At 58.1% G+C, this 17,149-nt stretch overlaps 1 long non-coding RNA gene across 1 annotated transcript in view; it reads right to left on the bottom strand.

Moving 5' to 3' along the window:
- Positions 1 to 3,895: 3,895 nt before the first annotated feature.
- LOC139826796 (uncharacterized) overlaps positions 3,896 to 17,149 on the bottom strand; it is a 215,858-nt gene continuing 202,604 nt past the window's right edge. The window contains exon 3 of the long non-coding RNA XR_011736933.1: positions 3,896 to 3,984. This is a non-coding gene — a long non-coding RNA (uncharacterized lncRNA). The remainder of the gene's footprint in view (positions 3,985 to 17,149) is intronic.

Genomic DNA, 17,149 nt, shown 5'->3' with positions numbered 1-17,149 from the left:
CTCAAATCATACATGCCCAGAACGTGCACCCTAAACTGTGCACCCCAAAATCCTAAACCCCTTAACCCTGCACCCCCAAAACCTGTACCCCAGATCCTTCCCCCCCATAACTGGCACCCTGAAATCCCTCACCCCAAATCCCTGCACCCTCAAATCCTCCAGCCCACAAGTCCTGCACCCCCAGGTCCTGAACACCTGAACCCTGCAGACCCAAATGCTGCACCCAGAACTCTTGGTGCCCAAATCCCTGCACCCAAAAGTCTGTCTCCCGAACCTTCACACCAAAGCCCTGCACCCCAATATCCAAAAGCATCCTCTTGTGACTGGCCCAGATGCTCCGTGCATCCTTGGCATAGAGCACCATCATCATCCAACCACCATCATCATCCAACCACCACCATCATCATCCAACCACCACCATCATCATCCAACCACCACCATCATCATCCAATCACCACCATCATCATCCAACCACCATCATCATCCAACCACCATCATCATCATCCAACCACCACCATCATCATCCAACCATCATCATCATCATCCAACCAACCAATCCTGAACCCAACCAATGACCCCATCACCCAATCAGTGACTCCACAACCCAACCAATGACCCCATCACCCAATCAGTGACCCCATGACCCAACCAATGACCCCATCATTCAACCAATGACCCCATTATTCAACTAATGACCCCATCACCCAACCAGTGACTCCATGACCCAACCAATGACCCCAGGGACCACAGTGCTACCATCTGCCATGGGCTGATCCAGACCACACTGGAGCAAGGTGAAGCTCCAGAACACTTGCAATACATTGATGACATCATCGTATGGGGCGACACAGCGAAAGAAGTCTTCAAAAAAGGTGAGAGAATAATTCCTATTCTTTTGGATGCTGGTTTTGCCATAAAACGAAGCAAGGTCAAGGGACCTGCACGGGAGATCCAGTTTTTAGGAAGAAAATGGCAAGATGGCCGTCGTCAGATCCCAATGGAGGTGATCAACAAAACTACAGCAATGTCTCCACCTACTAATAAAAAGGAGACACAGACTTTCTTGGGCATTGTAGGTTTTTGGAGAATGCACATTCCTGACCACAGCCACATTGTGAGCCTCTCTATCGAGTGACTCGTAAAAAGAACCAATTTGAGTGGGGCCCTGAACAACGACAAGCCTTTGAACAAATTAAGCGTGAGATAACTCATGCGGTGGCCCTTGGACCAGTCCGAACTGGACTAGATGTTAAAAATGTGCTCTACACCGCAGCCGGAGATAATGGACTTACCTGGAGCCTCTGGCAGAAAGCACCAGGAGAAACCCGAGGTCGACCCTTAGGTTTTTGGAGTCGAGGATACAAAGGATCTGAGGCCAACTGTACTGCAACTGAAAAGGAGAGACTGGCAGCATATGAAGGAGTTGGAGCTGCTTCAGAAGTGATCGACACTGAAGCACAGCTCCTCCTGCACCTCGACTGCCGGTGCTGAGCTGGATGTTCAAAGGGACGGTTCCCTCTCCACATCATGGCACCGAAGTTACATGGAGTAAATGGATTGCACTGATCACGCAATGAGCTCGGATTGGAAGTCCCAACCGTCCAGGGATATTAGAAGTGATTACAGACTGGCCAGAAAGCAAAGACTTTGGGATGTCTCCAGATGAGGAGGAAGTAAAACGTGCTGAAGAAGCACCACCATATAATCCGTTTTCAGAGACTGATATGCAGTGTGCACTGTTCACAGGTGGATCCTGTCGTCTGTAGGAAAACATCGAAGGTGAAAGCTGCTGTGTGGAGTCCCACACGACAAGTTACAGAAGCCACTGAAGGACAAGGTGAATCCAGTCAGTTTGCAGCAGTGAAAGCCATCCAGCTGGCTTTGGACATTGCTGAACGAGAGAAGTGGCCAATGCTTTGTCTCTATACTGACTCATGGATGGGAGCAAATGCCTTGTGGGGGTGGCTACAGCAATGGAAGAAAAGTAACTGGCAGCGCAGAGGTGAAACCATTGGGAACCACGCTGTGGCAAGACATTGCTGCTCGGCTGGAGAGCCTGCCTGGGGAAGTTGGTCATGTAGATGCTCATGTGCCTAAAAGTCAAGCCACCGAGGAACATCTAAACAACCAACAAGCAGATCAAGCTGCTAAGATTAAAGTAGCTGAGGTGGACTTGGACTGGCAACATAAAGGTGAACTTTTCCTAGCTCGGTGGGCCCATGGTGCTTCAGGGCATCAACGTAGAGATGCAACATACAAATGGGCTCGTGATCGAGGGGTGGATTTAACTATGGACACTGTTTCACACGTTATTCATGAATGTGAAACTTGCGCCGAAATCAAACAAGCAAAACGGTTAAAGCCTGTATGGTATGGGGGGCGATGGTTAAAGTGTAAGTATGGAGAAGCTTGGCAGATTGATTATATTACACTTCCACAAACACGTCAAGGTAAGCGTTATGTACTTACAATGGTGGAAGCAACCACTGGATGGTTGGAAACATCTGCCGTACCTCATGCTACAGCCCGAAATACCATCTTGGGCCTTGAGAAGCAAGTCCTTTGGCGGCACGGTACGCCAGAAAGAATTGAATCAGACAATGGTACTCATTTCAAAACCAGTATTATAGACAATTGGGCCAAAGAACATGGTATTGAGTGGGTATATCATATTCCATATCATGCACCAGCCTCTGGGAAAACTGAAAGGTGCAATGGTTTGTTAAAAACTACACTAAAGGCACTGGGTGGTGGAGCCTTTAAAAACTGGGATTCACATTTAGCAAAAGCCACTTGGTTGGTCAACACCAGGGGATCAACCAATCGAGCCGGGCCTGCCCAATCAGAAATTCTATGGACTGTAGAAGGAGATAAAGTCCCTATAGTACACATGAAAAATATGTTAGGAAAGGCAGTCTGGGTTCCTCCTGCCTCAGGCACAGGCAAAGCCCATTCGTGGGATTGTTTTTGCCCAGGGACCTGGCAGCACCTGGTGGGTGATGCTCAAGGATGGAGAAGTTCGGTGTGCACCTCAAGGGGATTTGATTTTAGGTGAAAATATGCAATGCTGAACTGTACGATGTGAATTGCCGCACTAACAATGTTTAATAAGTGTCTTTCAGATCAAGACAACGGTGATGAAACCAGCGCTGGCTTCTTCGAGTGGCGCCCGACACCTTCTTGGAAGTTGGTGTCCTTAACCCACCAACAGGGGCCATGAGATGCACTTGGACCATTTTCCCTGCCCTGGGAGACTGTGGTGACAAAATGAACTTAATGAACTTTTCAAAGGATGGTCCACTGATTAATTACTCCTGTGTATATATGTACATATGTATATATATATATATAGTAGTAGTGATTAATTAGATTGTATTGATAGATTGTATTGATAAGGTTTAAGTATTCAGTGAATGTCATATTATAAGGGGTGGAATGTCCAGGTTTTGGTAAAAACAAGTTTCTCTTTTAGTGAATTTTGCCTGTCAGCTAAAGCCTTCATGTCAGCTGCATTTTCCGGGAGAACCAGACACATGTTTTGGCAAACCCAGCAATGGAATGGAAACTTATTGACAAGCACAGATGCACATCTCGCGAGAGGGGCAATAAGAAACCGGTGACCAACTGTGTATAACATTCCGTTCACGTGAATACTTCATATAAAAGCGGGAGATCACGAGGATCTCGTCCCTTTTTCCCTTCCCTTTTGCCTTTTTCCTTCCCTTCTGCTCATGGCCGACATCAGAGAGGACCTTGCTGGTCGTCCCTGCGAACGGAGGCCAGTGAGAGACTGAATCCAGCTCCGGTTGGCTGCAGAATCTGATCCAGGACTTTGGGTGCTGGCTCTGCAGTTGCTCAGACTTATAAGATGGGTTTTGTATATTTTGTATTATTTTCTCTGTTCTCATCAGTAGCATCAGTAAAACACCTTGAACTTTTCCAACTCTCTCCCCTCTGTGCTTCTTCCCCTCCCGATCACCTGTGCTGAGTGGGAAGGAGGAGAGGGAGGGGCAAAAGGGGGAGTGGGGGGGAGAGGAGGTTGACAACACATCTGGCAGGGTTTGATTGTCACCCCGCAATCCTAACCCTCGATAGGGACAAAGGGGGTCCTGGGATGTCACAATGGGCCCTGGGGACAAGTTGGGGTCCCCTGAATTTCACAATGGACCCTGGGGAAAAAGAGGGCTCCCCAGCATATCACAATGGGCCCTGGGGACAATGGGGGGTCCTGGGACGTCACAATGGGCCCTGGGGACAAGGAGGGTCCCCAGCATGTCACAATGGGCCCTGGGGACAAAAGGGGTCCCCACGGTATCAGAATGGGCCCTGGGGACAAAGGGGGGTCCCCTGAATGTCACAATGGGCCCTGGGGACAATGGGGGGTCCTGGGATGTCTCAATGAGCCCTGCAGACAAGGGTGGTACCCACGGTGTCACAATGGGCCCTGGGCACAACGGGGGGTCCCCATAGTGTCACAATGGGTCCTGGGGACAATGGGGGGTCCTGGGACGTCACAATGGGCCCTGGGGACAAGGGGGGGTCCGCAGGATGTCACAATGGGCCCTGGGGACAAAGAGGGGTCCCCTGAATGTCACAATGGGCCCTGGGGACAAGGGGGTGCAGAGGATGTCACAATGGGCCCTGGGGACAATGGACGGTCCGGAAATGTCACAATGGGCCCTGGGGACAAGGAGGGATCCCCAGGATGTCACAATAGGCCCTGGGGACAATGGGGGGTCCTGGGACGTCTCAATGGGCCCTGGGGACAAGGGGGGGTCCCCAGGATGTCACAATGGGCCCTGGGGACAAAGTAAGGTCCTGGGATGTCACAATGGGCCCTGGGGACAAGGGGGGGTCCCCAGGATGTCACAATGGGCCTTGGGAACAAGGGGGTCCCCCAGATATCACAATGGGCCCTGGGGACAAAGTAAGGTCCTGGGCTGTCACAATGGACCCTGAGGACAAGGGGGGTCCCCAGGATGTCACAATGAAGTCTTGGGACAAAGGGGGTCCCCAGGATGTCACAATGGGCCCTGGGGACCAGGGGGGGTCCTGGGATGTCACAATGGGCCCCAGTGACAAAGGGGGTCCCTATGGTGCCACAATGGGCCCTGGGGACAAATGGGGTCCCCTGGATGTCACAATGGGCTCTGGGGACAAGGAGGGTCCCCAGGATGTCACAATGGGCCCTGGGGACAAAGAGCATCCCCAGCATGTCACAATGGGCTCTGGGGACAAAGGGGGTCCCCACGGTATCAGAATGGGCCCTGGGGACAAAGGGGGGTCCCCTGAATATCACAATGGGCCCTGGGGACAATGGGGGGTCCTGGGATGTCACAATGATCCCTGCAGACAAGGGTGGTACCCACAGTGTCACAATAGGCCCTGGGCACAAGGGGGGGTCCCCATAGTGTCACAATGGACCCTGGGGACAAGGGGGTGCCGAGGATGTCACAATGGGCCCTGGGGACAATGGGGGGTCCTGGGACCTCACAATGGGCCCTGAGGACAATGGTGGGTCCCCTGAATGTCAAAATGGGCCCTGGGGACAAAGGGGGGTCCGCAGGATGTCACAATGGGCACTGGGGACAAAGGGGGGGTCCCCAGGATGTCACAATGGGCCCTGGGGACAATGTGGGGTCCTGGGATTTCACAATGGGCCCCAGTGACAAAGGGGGTCCCCTGAATGTCACAATGGGTCCTGGGGACAATGGGGGGTCCTGGGACGTCACAATGCGCCCTGCGGACAAGGAGGGATTCCCAAAATGTCACAATGGGCCCTGGGGACAAGGGGGTGTCCCCAGGATGTCACAATGGGCCCTGCGGACAAGGGTGGTACCCACGGTGTCACAATGGGCACTGGGCACAAGGGGGGGTCCCTATAGTGTCACAATGGGTCCTGGGGACAAGTGGAGTCCCCTGAAAGTCACAATGGGCCCTTGGGACAATGTGGGGTCCTGGGATCTCACAATGGGCCCCAATGACAAATGGGGGCCCCTGAATGTCACAATGGGCGCTGGGGACAATGGGGGGTCCTGGGACGTCACAATGGGCCCTGGGGACAAAGGGCGGTCCTCAGGATATCACAATGGGCCATGGGGACAAAGGGTGGTCGCCAGGATATCACAATGGGCTCTGGTGACAATGGGGTCCCCAGGATGTCACAATGGGCCCTGGGGACAACAGGCGGTCCTGGGATGTCACAATGGGCCCTGGGGACAAAGAGGGCTCCCCAGCATATCACAATGGGCCCTGGGGAAAATGGGGGGTCCTGGGACGTCACAATGGGCCCTGGGGACAAGGAGGGATCCACAGGATGTCACAATGGGCCCTGGGGACAATGGGGGGTCCTGGGACGTCACAATGGGCCCTGTGGACAAGGAGGGATCCACAGGATGTCACAATGGGCCCGGGGGACAATGGGGGGTCCTGGGACGTCACAATGGGCCCTGGGGACAAGGAGGGATCTCCAGGATGTCACAATGGGCCCTGGGGACAAGGAGGGATCCCCAGGATGTCACAATGGGCCCTGGGGACAAAGAGGGGTCACCTGAATGTCACAATGGGCCCTGGGGACAAGGGGGTGCAGAGGATGTCACAATGGGCCCTGGGGACAATTGGGGGTCCTCGGACATCACAATGGGCCCTGAAGACAAGGAGGGATCCCCAGGATGTCACAATGGGCCCTGGGGAAAATGGGGGGTCCTGGGACGTCACAATGGGCCCTGGGGACAAGGGGGGGTCCCCAGGATGTCACAATGGGCCCTGGGGACAAAGGGGGGTCCTGGGATGTCACAATGGGCCCTGGGGACAAAGGGGGTGTCCCCATGGTGTCACAACGGGCCCTGGGAGCAAGGGGGTGGCCAGGATGTCACAATGGGCCCTGGGGACAAAGAGGGGTCCCCTGAATGTCACAATGGGCCCTGAGGACAGGGGGGTGCAGTGGATGTCACAATGGGCCCTGGGGACAATGTGGGGTGTCCAGGATGTCAGAATGAGTCCTGAGGACAAGCGGGGGTCTCCATGGTGTCACAATGGGCCCCAGTGACAAAGGGGTGCCCTGAGTGTCACAATAGGTCCTGGGGACAATGGGGGGTCCTGGGACGTCACAATGGGCCCTGGGGACAAGGGGGTGCCGAGGATGTCACAATGGGCCCTGGGGACAAGGGAGATCCCCATGGTGTCAAAATAAGCCCTGGGGACAAAGTGGGGTCCTGGGATGTCACAATGGGCCCTGGGGACAATGGGGGTCCTGGGACGTCACAATGGGCCCTGGGGACAATGGGGGTCCCCACGGTGCCACGATGGGTCCTGGGGACAAAGGGGGGTGCGCAGGATGTCACAATGGGCACTGGGGGCAAAGGGGGGGTCCCCATGGTGTCACAATGGGTCCCCAGTGACAAGGAGGGTTCCCCATGGTGTCACAATAGGCCCTGGGGACAAAGTGGGGTCCTAGAATGTCACAATGAGCCCTGGGGACAAAGGGGGGTCCTGGGATGTCACAATGAGCCCTGCGGACAAGGGTGGTACCCACAGTGTCACAATGGGCCCTGGGCACAAGGGGGGGTCCCCATAGTGTCACAATGGGTCCTGGGGACAAGTGGAGTCCCCAGGATGTCACAATGGGCCCTGGGGACAATGGGGGGTCCTGGGATTTCACAATGGGCCCCAGTGACAAAGGGGGTCCCCTGAATGTCACAATGGGCCCTGGGGACAATGGGGGGTCCTGGGACGTCACAATGGGCCCTGGGGACAAGGAGGGATCCCCAGGATGTCACAATGGGTACTGGAGACAAAGAGGGGGTCCCCATGGTGTCACAATGGGCCCAAGTGACAAGGAGGGTCCCCACAGTGCCACGATGTGTCCTGGGGACAAGGGCGTCCCCCAGATGTCACAATGGGCCCTGGGGACAAAAGGGGTCCCCAGGATTTCACAATACCACTGGGGATAAAGGGGGGTCATGGGATGTCACAATGGGCCCTGGGGACAAGGGAGATCCCCATGGTGTCACAATAAGCCCTGGGGACAAAGTGGGGTCCTGGGATGTCACAATGGGCCCCAGTGACAAAGGGGGTCCCCATTGTGCCACAATGGGCCGTGGGGACCAATGGGGTCCCCAGGATGTCACAATGAACCCTGGGGACAAACGGTGGTCCTGGGACATTTCAATGGGCCCGGGGGACAAAGGGGGGACCCCAGGATGTCACAATGGGCCCTGGGGACAAAGGGGGTCCCCTGGATGTCACAATGGGCTCTGGGGACAAGGAGGGTCCCCAGGATGTCACAATGGGCCCTGGGGACAAAGGGGGGTGTCGACCGTGTCAAAATGGGCCCTGGGGACAAAGGGCGTCCCCAGGATGTCACAATGGGCCCTGGGGACAAAGGGGGGTGTCGACGGTGTCAAAATGGGCCCTGGGGACAAAGGGCGTCCCCAGGATGTCACAATGGGCCCTGGGGACAAAGGGGGGTCCTGTGAATGTCACAATGGGCCCTAGGGACAAGGGGGTGCCGAGGAGGTCACAATGGGCCCTGGGGACAATGGGGGGTCCTGGGACGTCACAATGGGCCCTGGGGACAAGAGGGGATCCCTAGGATGTCACAATGGGCCCTGGGGACTAATGTGGTCCCCACGGTGTCACAATATGTCCTGGAGACAAAGGGGGGTCCCCAGGATGTCACAATGGGCCCTGGGGACAAGGGAGATCCCCATGGTGTCACAATAAGCCCTGGGGACAAAGTGGGGTCCTGGGATGTCACAATGGGCCCCAGTGACAAAGGGGGTCCCCATTGTGCCACAATGGGCCGTGGGGACCAATGGGGTCCCCGGGATGTCACAATGAACCCTGGGGACAAACGGTGGTCCTGGGACATTTCAATGGGCCCGGGGGACAAAGGGGGGACCCCAGGATGTCACAATGGGCCCTGGGGACAAAGGGGGTCCCCTGGATGTCACAATGGGCTCTGGGGACAAGGAGGGTCCCCAGGATGTCACAATGGGCCCTGGGGACAAAGGGGGGTGTCGACCGTGTCAAAATGGGCCCTGGGGACAAAGGGCGTCCCCAGGATGTCACAATGGGCCCTGGGGACAAAGGGGGGTGTCGACGGTGTCAAAATGGGCCCTGGGGACAAAGGGCGTCCCCAGGATGTCACAATGGGCCCTGGGGACAAAGGGGGGTCCTGTGAATGTCACAATGGGCCCTAGGGACAAGGGGGTGCCGAGGAGGTCACAATGGGCCCTGGGGACAATGGGGGGTCCTGGGACGTCACAATGGGCCCTGGGGACAAGAGGGGATCCCTAGGATGTCACAATGGGCCCTGGGGACTAATGTGGTCCCCACGGTGTCACAATATGTCCTGGAGACAAAGGGGGGTCCCCAGGATGTCACAATGGGCCCTTGGGACAATGGGGTTCCTGGGATGTCACAATGGGTCCCCAGTGACAAAGGGGGTCCCCAGGATGTCTCAATGGGCCCTGAGGACAATGGGAGGTCCCCATGGTGTCACAATGGGTCCCCAGTGACAAGGGAGGTCTCCACGGTGCCAGGATGGGTCCTGGGGACAAGGAGGTCCCCAGGATGTCACAATGGGCCCTGGGGACAAAGAGGCTCCCCAGGATGTCACAATGGGACCTGGGGACAAGGGGGTCTCCAGGAACTCACAATGGGCTCTGGGGACAATGGAGGTTCCCCAGGATGTTCACAATAGGCCCTGAGGACAAGGGGTGGTCCCCATGCTGTCACAATGGGTCTCCAGTGACAAGGGGGTCCCCAAGGTGTCACAATGGGCCCTGGGGACAATGGGGGGTCCTGGGACGTAACAATAGGCCCTGGGGACAAGGGGGTTCCCCACAGTGTCACAATGGGCCCTGGGGACAAAGGGGGTCCGCACGGTGTTACAATGGTCCCGGGGGACAAAGGGGGATGCCCAGGATGTCACAAAGGGCTCTGAGGACAAGGGGGGGTCCCCATGGTGTCACAATGGGTCCCCAGTGACAAGGAGGGTCCCCATGGAGTCACGATGGGTCCTGGGGACAAGGGGGTCCCCAGGATGTAACAATGGACCCTGGGGACAATGGGGGGTCCTGGGACGTCACAATGGGCCCTGGAGACAAAGGGGGTCTCCAGGATGTCACAATGGGCTCTGGGGACAATGCCGGGTCCTGGGACGTCACAATGGGCCCCAGTGACAAAGGGGGTCCCCTGAATGTCACAATGGGCCCTGGAGACATTGGGGGTTTCTGGGACGTCACAATTGGCCCTGGGGACAAGGGCGGTTCTCCAGGATGTCACAATGGGCCCTGGGAACAAGGCGGGGTACCCATAGTGTCACAATGGGTCCTGGGGAAAATGGGGTCCCCAGGATGTCACAATGGGCCCTGGGGACAATGTGGGGTCCTGGGATGTCACAATGGGCCACAGTGACAAAGGTGGTCTCCTGAATGTTACAATGGGTCCTGAGGATAATGGGGGGTCCTGGGACGTCACAATGGGCCCTGGGGAAAAGGGGGGGTCCCCAGGATGTCAAAATGCGCCCTGGGGCCCAGGGGGGTCCTGCGATGTCACAATGGGCCCTGGGGACAAAGGGGGTCCCCTGGATGTCAGAATGGACTCTGGGGACAAAGGGGATCCCCACGGTATCAGAATGGGCCCTGGGGACAAAGGGGGGTTCTGGGATGTCACAATGAGCCCTGCGGACAAGGGTGGTACCCACGGTGTCACAATGGGCCCTGGGCACAAGGGGGGGTCCCCATAGTGTCACAATGGGTCCTGGGGACAAGTGGGGTCCCCAGGATGTGACAATGTGTCCTGGGGACAATGTGGGGTCCTGCGATGTCACAATGGGCCCCAGTGACAAAGGGGCCCCCTGAATGTCACAGTGAACCCTGGGGACAATGTGGGGTCCTGGGACGTCACAATGGGCCCCAGTGACAAGGGGGGGTCCCCAGGAGGTCAAAGTGTGCCCTGGGTACAAAGAGGCGTCCCCGGAATGTCAAAATGGGCCCTGGGGACAAAGGGCTGTCCTCAGGATATCACAATGGGCCCTGGGGACAAAGGGTGGTCGCCAGGATATCACAATGGGCTCTGGTGACAATGGGGTCCCCAGGATGTCACAATGGGCCCTGGGGACAAAGAGTGTCCCCAGGATGTCACAATGGGCCCTGGGGACAAGTTGGGGTCCCCTGAATTTCACAATGGGCACTGGGGACAAAGAGGGCTCCCCAGCATATCACAATGGGCCCTGGGGACAATGGGGGGTCCTGGGACGTCACAATGGGCCCTGGGGACAAGGGGGGGTCCCCAGGATGTCACAATGGGCTCTGGGGACAAGGAGGGTCCCCAGGATGTCACAATGGGCCCTGGGGACAAAGACCGTCCCCAGCATGTCACAATGGGCCCTGGGGACAAAGGGGGTCCACACGGTATCAGAATGGGCCCTTGGGACAAAGGGGGGTCCCCTGAATGTCACAATGGGCCCTGGGGACAATGGGGGGTCCTGGGATGTCACAATGGGCCCTGGGGACAAGGGGGGTCCCCAGGATGTCACAATGGGCCCTGGGGACAAAGAGGGGTCCCCTGAATGTCACAGTGGGCCATGGGGACAAGGGGGTGCAGTGGATGTCACAATGGGCCCTGGGGACAATGGGGGGTGTCCAGGATGTCAGAATGAGTCCTGAAGACAAGGGGGGGTCCCCATGGTGTCACAATGGCTCCCCAGTGACAAGGAGGGGTCCCCATGGTGTCACAATAGGCCCTGGGGACAAAGCGGGGCCCAAGAATGTCACAATGGGCCCTGGGGACAAAAGGGGTTGCCATGGTGCCACAATGGGCTCTGGGGTCAAAGGGGGTCCCCATGGTGCTACAATGGGTCCTGGGGACAAAGGGGGGTCCTGGGATGTCACAATGGTTCCTGGGGACAAAGGCGGTGTCCCCATGGTGCCACAATGGGCCCTGGGAGCAAGGGGGTGGCCAGGATGTCACAATGGGTCCTGGGGAAAATGGGGGGTGCCCAGGATGTCACAATAGACCCTGAGGACAAGCGGGGGTCTCCATGGTGTCACAATGGGCCCCAGTGACAAAGGGGGTCCCCTGAATGTCACAATAGGTCCTGGGGACAATGGGGATCCTGGCACGTCACAATGGGCCCTGGGGACAAGGAGGGATCCCCAGGATGTCACAATGGGCCCTGGGGACAAAGAGGGGTCCCCTGAATGTCACAATGGGCCCTGGGGACAAGGGGGTGCAGAGGATGTCACAATGGGCCCTGGGGACAATGGGGGCCCTAGGACGTCACAATGGGCCCTGGGAACAATGGGGGGTCCTGGGACGTCACAATTGGCCCTCGGGACAAGGGCGGGTCTCCAGGATGTCACAATGGGCCCTGGGAACAAGGGGGGGTACCCATAGTGTCACAATGGGTCCTGGGGAAAATAGGGTCCCCAGGATGTCACAATGGGCCCTGGGGACAATGTAGGGTCCTGGGATGTCACAATGGGCCACAGTGACAAAGGGGGTCCCCTGAATGTTACAATGGGTCCTGAGGACAGTGGGGGGCCTGGGACGTCACAATGGGCCCTGGGGACAAAGAGGGGTCCCCTGAATGTCACAATGGGCCCTGGGGACAATGGGGGGGTCCTGGGATGTCACAATGGGCCCTGGGGACAAGGAGGGATCCCCAGGATGTCACAATGGGCCCTGGGGACAATGGGGGGTCCTGGGACGTCACAATGGGCCCTGGGGACAAGAGGGGGTCCCCAGGATGTCACAATGGGCCCTGGGGACAAAGAGGGGTCCCCTGAATGTCACAATGGGCCCTGGGGACAATGGGGGGTCCTGGGATGTCACAATGGGCCCTGGGGACAATGGGGGGTCCTGGGACGTCACAATGGGCCCTGGGGACAAGAGGGGGTCCCCAGGATGTCACAATGGGCCCTGGGGACAAAGAGGGGTCCCCTGAATGTCACAATGGGCCCTGGGGACAATGGGGGGTGTTGGGATGTCACAATGGGCCCTGGGGACAATGGGGGGTCCTGGGACGTCACAATGGGCCCTGGGGACAAGAGGGGGTCCCCAGGATGTCACAATGGGCCCTGGGGACAAAGAGGGGTCCCCTGAATGTCACAATGGGCCCTGGGGACAATGGGGGGTCCTGGGATGTCACAATGGGCCCTGGGGACAATGGGGGGTCCTGGGACATCACAATGGGCCCTGGGGACAAGAGGTGGTCCCCAGGATGTCACAATGGGCCCTGGGGACAAAGAGGGGTCCCCTGAATGTCACAATGGGCCCTGGGGACAATGGGGGGTCCTGGGATGTCACAATGAGCCCTGCGGACAAGGGTGGTACCCACAGTGTGACAATGGGCCCTGGGAACAAGGGGGGGTCCCCATAGTGTCACAATGGGTCCTGGGAACAAGTGGGGTCCCCAGGATGTCACAATGGGTCCTGGGGACAATGTGGGGTCCTGGGATGTCACAATGGGCCCCAGTGACAAAGGGGGTCCCCTGAATGTCACAATGGGTCCTGGGTACAATGTGGGGTCCTGGGACGTCACAATGGGCCCTGGGGACAAGGAGGGATCCCCAGGATGTCACAATGGGCCCTGGGTACAAAGACGCGTCCCCGGAATGTCACAATGGGCCCTGGGGACAAGGGGGTGCCCTGAATGTCACAATGGGCCCTGGGGACAATGGGGGGTCCTGGGACGTCACAATGGGCCCTGGGCACAAGGAGGGATCCCCAGGATGTCACAATGGGCCCTGGGGACAATGGGGGGTCCTGGGACGTCACAATGGGCCCCAGTGACAAGGGGGGGTCCCCAGGATGTCACAATGGGCCCTGGGGACAAAGAGGGGTTTCCTGAATGTCACAATGGGCCCTGGGGACAAGGGGGTGCCGAGGATGTCACAATGGGCCCTGGGGACTATGGGGGTCCCCAGGATGTCACAATGGGCCTTGGGGACAATAGGAGGTTCTGGGATGTCACAATGGGCCCTGGGGACAATGAGTGTCCCCAGGATGTCACAATGGGCCCTGGGGACAATGGGGGGTGCCCAGGATGTGAAAATGAGTCCTGAGGACAAGGAGGGGTCCTCATGGTGTCACAATAGGCCCTGGGGACAAAGTGGGGTCCTAGAATGTCACAATGGGCCCTGGGGACAAAAGTGGTTGCCATGGTGCCACAATGGGCCCTGGGGTCAAACGCGGTCCCCATGGTGCTACAATGGGCCCTGGGGACAAAGGGGGGTCCTGGGATGTCAGAATGGGCCCTGGGGACAAAGGGGGTGTCCCCATGGTGCCACGATGGGCCCTGGGAGCAAGGGGGTGGCCAGGATGTCACAATGGGTCCTGGGGACAATGGGGGGTGCTCAGGATGTCACAATGGACCCTGAGGACAATGGGGGGTCTCCATGGTGTCACAATGGGTCTCCAGTGACAAGGGGGGGTCCCCATGGTGCCACAATGAGCCCTGGGGACAAAGGGAGGTCCCTAGGATGTCACAATGGGCCCTGGGGACTAATGAGGTCCCCACGGTGTCACAATGCGTCCTGGAGAAGAAGGGGGTCCCCAGGATGTCACAATGGGCCCTTGGCACAATGGGGTTCTTGGGATGTCACAATGGGTCCCCAGTGACAAAGGGGGTCCCCAGGATGTCTCAATGGGCCCTGAGGACAATGGGAGGTCCCCATGGTGTCACAATGGGTCCCCAGTGACAAGGGAGGTCCCCACGGTGCCACGATGGGTCCTGTGGACAAGGAGTTCCCCAGGATGCCACAATGGGCCCTGGGGACAATGTGGGGTCCTGGGACGTCACAATGGGCCCTGGGGATACAGGGGGTCCCCAGGATGTCACAATGGGACCTGGGGACAAGGGGCTCCACAGGATCTCACAATGGGCTCTGGGGACAATGGAGGTTCCCCAGGATGTTCACAATAGGCCCTGAGGACAAGGGGTGGTCCCCATGGTGTCACAATGGTACCCCAGTGACAAGGGGGGTCCTCAAGTGTCACAATGGGCCCTGGGGACAATGGGGGTCCTGGGACGTAACAATAGGCCCTGGGGACAAGGGGGGTCCCCACGGTGTTACAATGGTCTCGGGGGACAAAGGGGGGTGCCCAGTATGTCACAATGGGCCCTGAGGACAAGGGAGGCTCCCCATGGTGTCACGATGGGTCCTGGGGACAAGGGGGTCCCCAGAATGTAACAATGGACCCTGGGGACAATGGGGGGTCCTGGGACATCACAATGGGCCCTGGAGACAAAGGGGGTCTCCAGGATGTTTTCACAATGGGCTCTGGGGACAATGGGGGGTCCTGGGACGTCACAATGGGTCCTGGGGACAAAGAGGTGTCCCCAGGATGTCACAATGGCCCCTGGGGACAATGGGGGGTCCTGGGATGTCACAATGGGCCCCAGTGACAAAGGGGGGTCCCGTGAATGCCACAATGGGCCCTGGGGACAACGGGAGGACCTGGGACGTCACAATGGGCCCTGGGGACAAAATTGGTCCCCACGATGTCTCAATGAGCCCCAGTGACAAAGGGTGGTCCCCAGGATGTCACAATGGGCCCTGGGGACAACAGGGAGTCATGGGTCGTCCAATGGGCCCTGGGGACAAAGGGGGTCCCCAGGATGTCACAATGGGCCCTGGGGATAATGGGGCGTCCTGGGACGTCACAATGGGCCCTAGGGACAAGGCGGGGTTCCCAGGATGTCACAATGGGTCTGTGGACAAAGAGGCGTCCTCTGAATGTCATAATGGGCCCTGGGGATAAAGGGGGTCCCCAGGATGTCACAATGGCCCCTGGGGACAAAGTGGAGTTCTGGGATATCATAATGTGCCACAGTGACAAAGGGGGACCCCATGGTGCCAAAGTGAGCCCTGGGGACAAAGGGAGGTCCCCAGGATGTCACAATGGGCCCTGGGGACTAAAGGGGTCCCCACGGTGTCACAATGGGCCCTAGATATAATGGGGTATCCTTTGATGTCATAAGGGGCCCTGGAGACAAGGGGGGTCCCCAGGATGTCACAATGGGCCCTGGGATAAAAGGGGGTCCTGGGATGTCACAATGAGCCCTGCGGACAAGGGTGGTACCCACGGTGTCACAATGGGCCCCGGGGACAAGGGGGGTCCCCATAGTGTCACGATGCGTCCCCAGTGACAAGGGGGGTCCCCACGGTGCCACGATGGGCCCTGGGGACAAGAAGGGGTTCCCATTGTGTCACAATGGGCCCTGGGGTCAAAGGGGTTTCCCAGGACATCACAATGGGTTCTGGGGACAATGGGGATCCTGGGACATCACAATGGGCCCTTGGGACAACGAGGGGTCCTGGGACGTCACAATGGGCCCTGGAGACAAAGGGATTCCCCAGGATGTCACAATGGACCCTGGGGACAAAGGAGGTCCCCAGAATGTTACAATGGGCCTGGGGGACAGTTGGGGGTCTTGGGATGTCACAATGGGCCCCAGTGACAAAAGGGGTCCCCATGGTGCCACAATGAGCCCTGGGGACAAAGGGAGGTCCCCAGGATGTCACAATGGGCCCTGGGGACTAATGGGGTCCCCACGGTGTCACAATGGGCCCTGGAGACAAAGGGGGTTCTTCAGGATGTCACAATGGGCCCTTGGGACACATGGGGGTCCTGGGATGTCACAATGGGTCCCCAGTGACAAGGGGGGTCCCGACGGTGCCACGATGCGTCCTGGGGACAAGGGGGTCCCCAGGATGTCACAATGCGCCCTGGGGACAAAGGGGCTCCCCAGGATGTTCACAATGGGCCCTGAGGACAAGGGGTGGTCCCCATGGTTTCACAATGGGCCCTGGGGACAATGGGGGGTCCTGGGACGTCACAATGGACCCTGGGGACAAAGGGGGTCCCCATGGTGCCGCAATGGGCCCTGGGGAGAAAGCGGGGGTCCCCAGGATGTCACAATGGGTCCTGAGGACAAGGGGGTTCCCCATGGTGTCACAATGAGCCCTGGGGACAATGGGGGCTCCTGGGATGTCACAATGGGCCCTGGGGACAAGGGGTTAGGGGGTTGTGTTAGGGGTTTGGAGGATTAGGTGGTGCAGGATTTGGGGGTGCAAGGCTGGGGGAGCAGGATTTTGCGGAGCCTGATTTGGGGCTACAGGGTCTGGGGTTGCAG

This window comes from Patagioenas fasciata, unplaced genomic scaffold (assembly GCF_037038585.1).
Source record: "Patagioenas fasciata isolate bPatFas1 unplaced genomic scaffold, bPatFas1.hap1 Unplaced_2, whole genome shotgun sequence".
In the NCBI taxonomy this organism is placed as follows: Eukaryota; Metazoa; Chordata; class Aves; order Columbiformes; family Columbidae; genus Patagioenas; species Patagioenas fasciata.
Note: the sequence above shows the minus strand (reverse complement) of the source record. Positions and strands in the feature narration are given on the sequence as shown.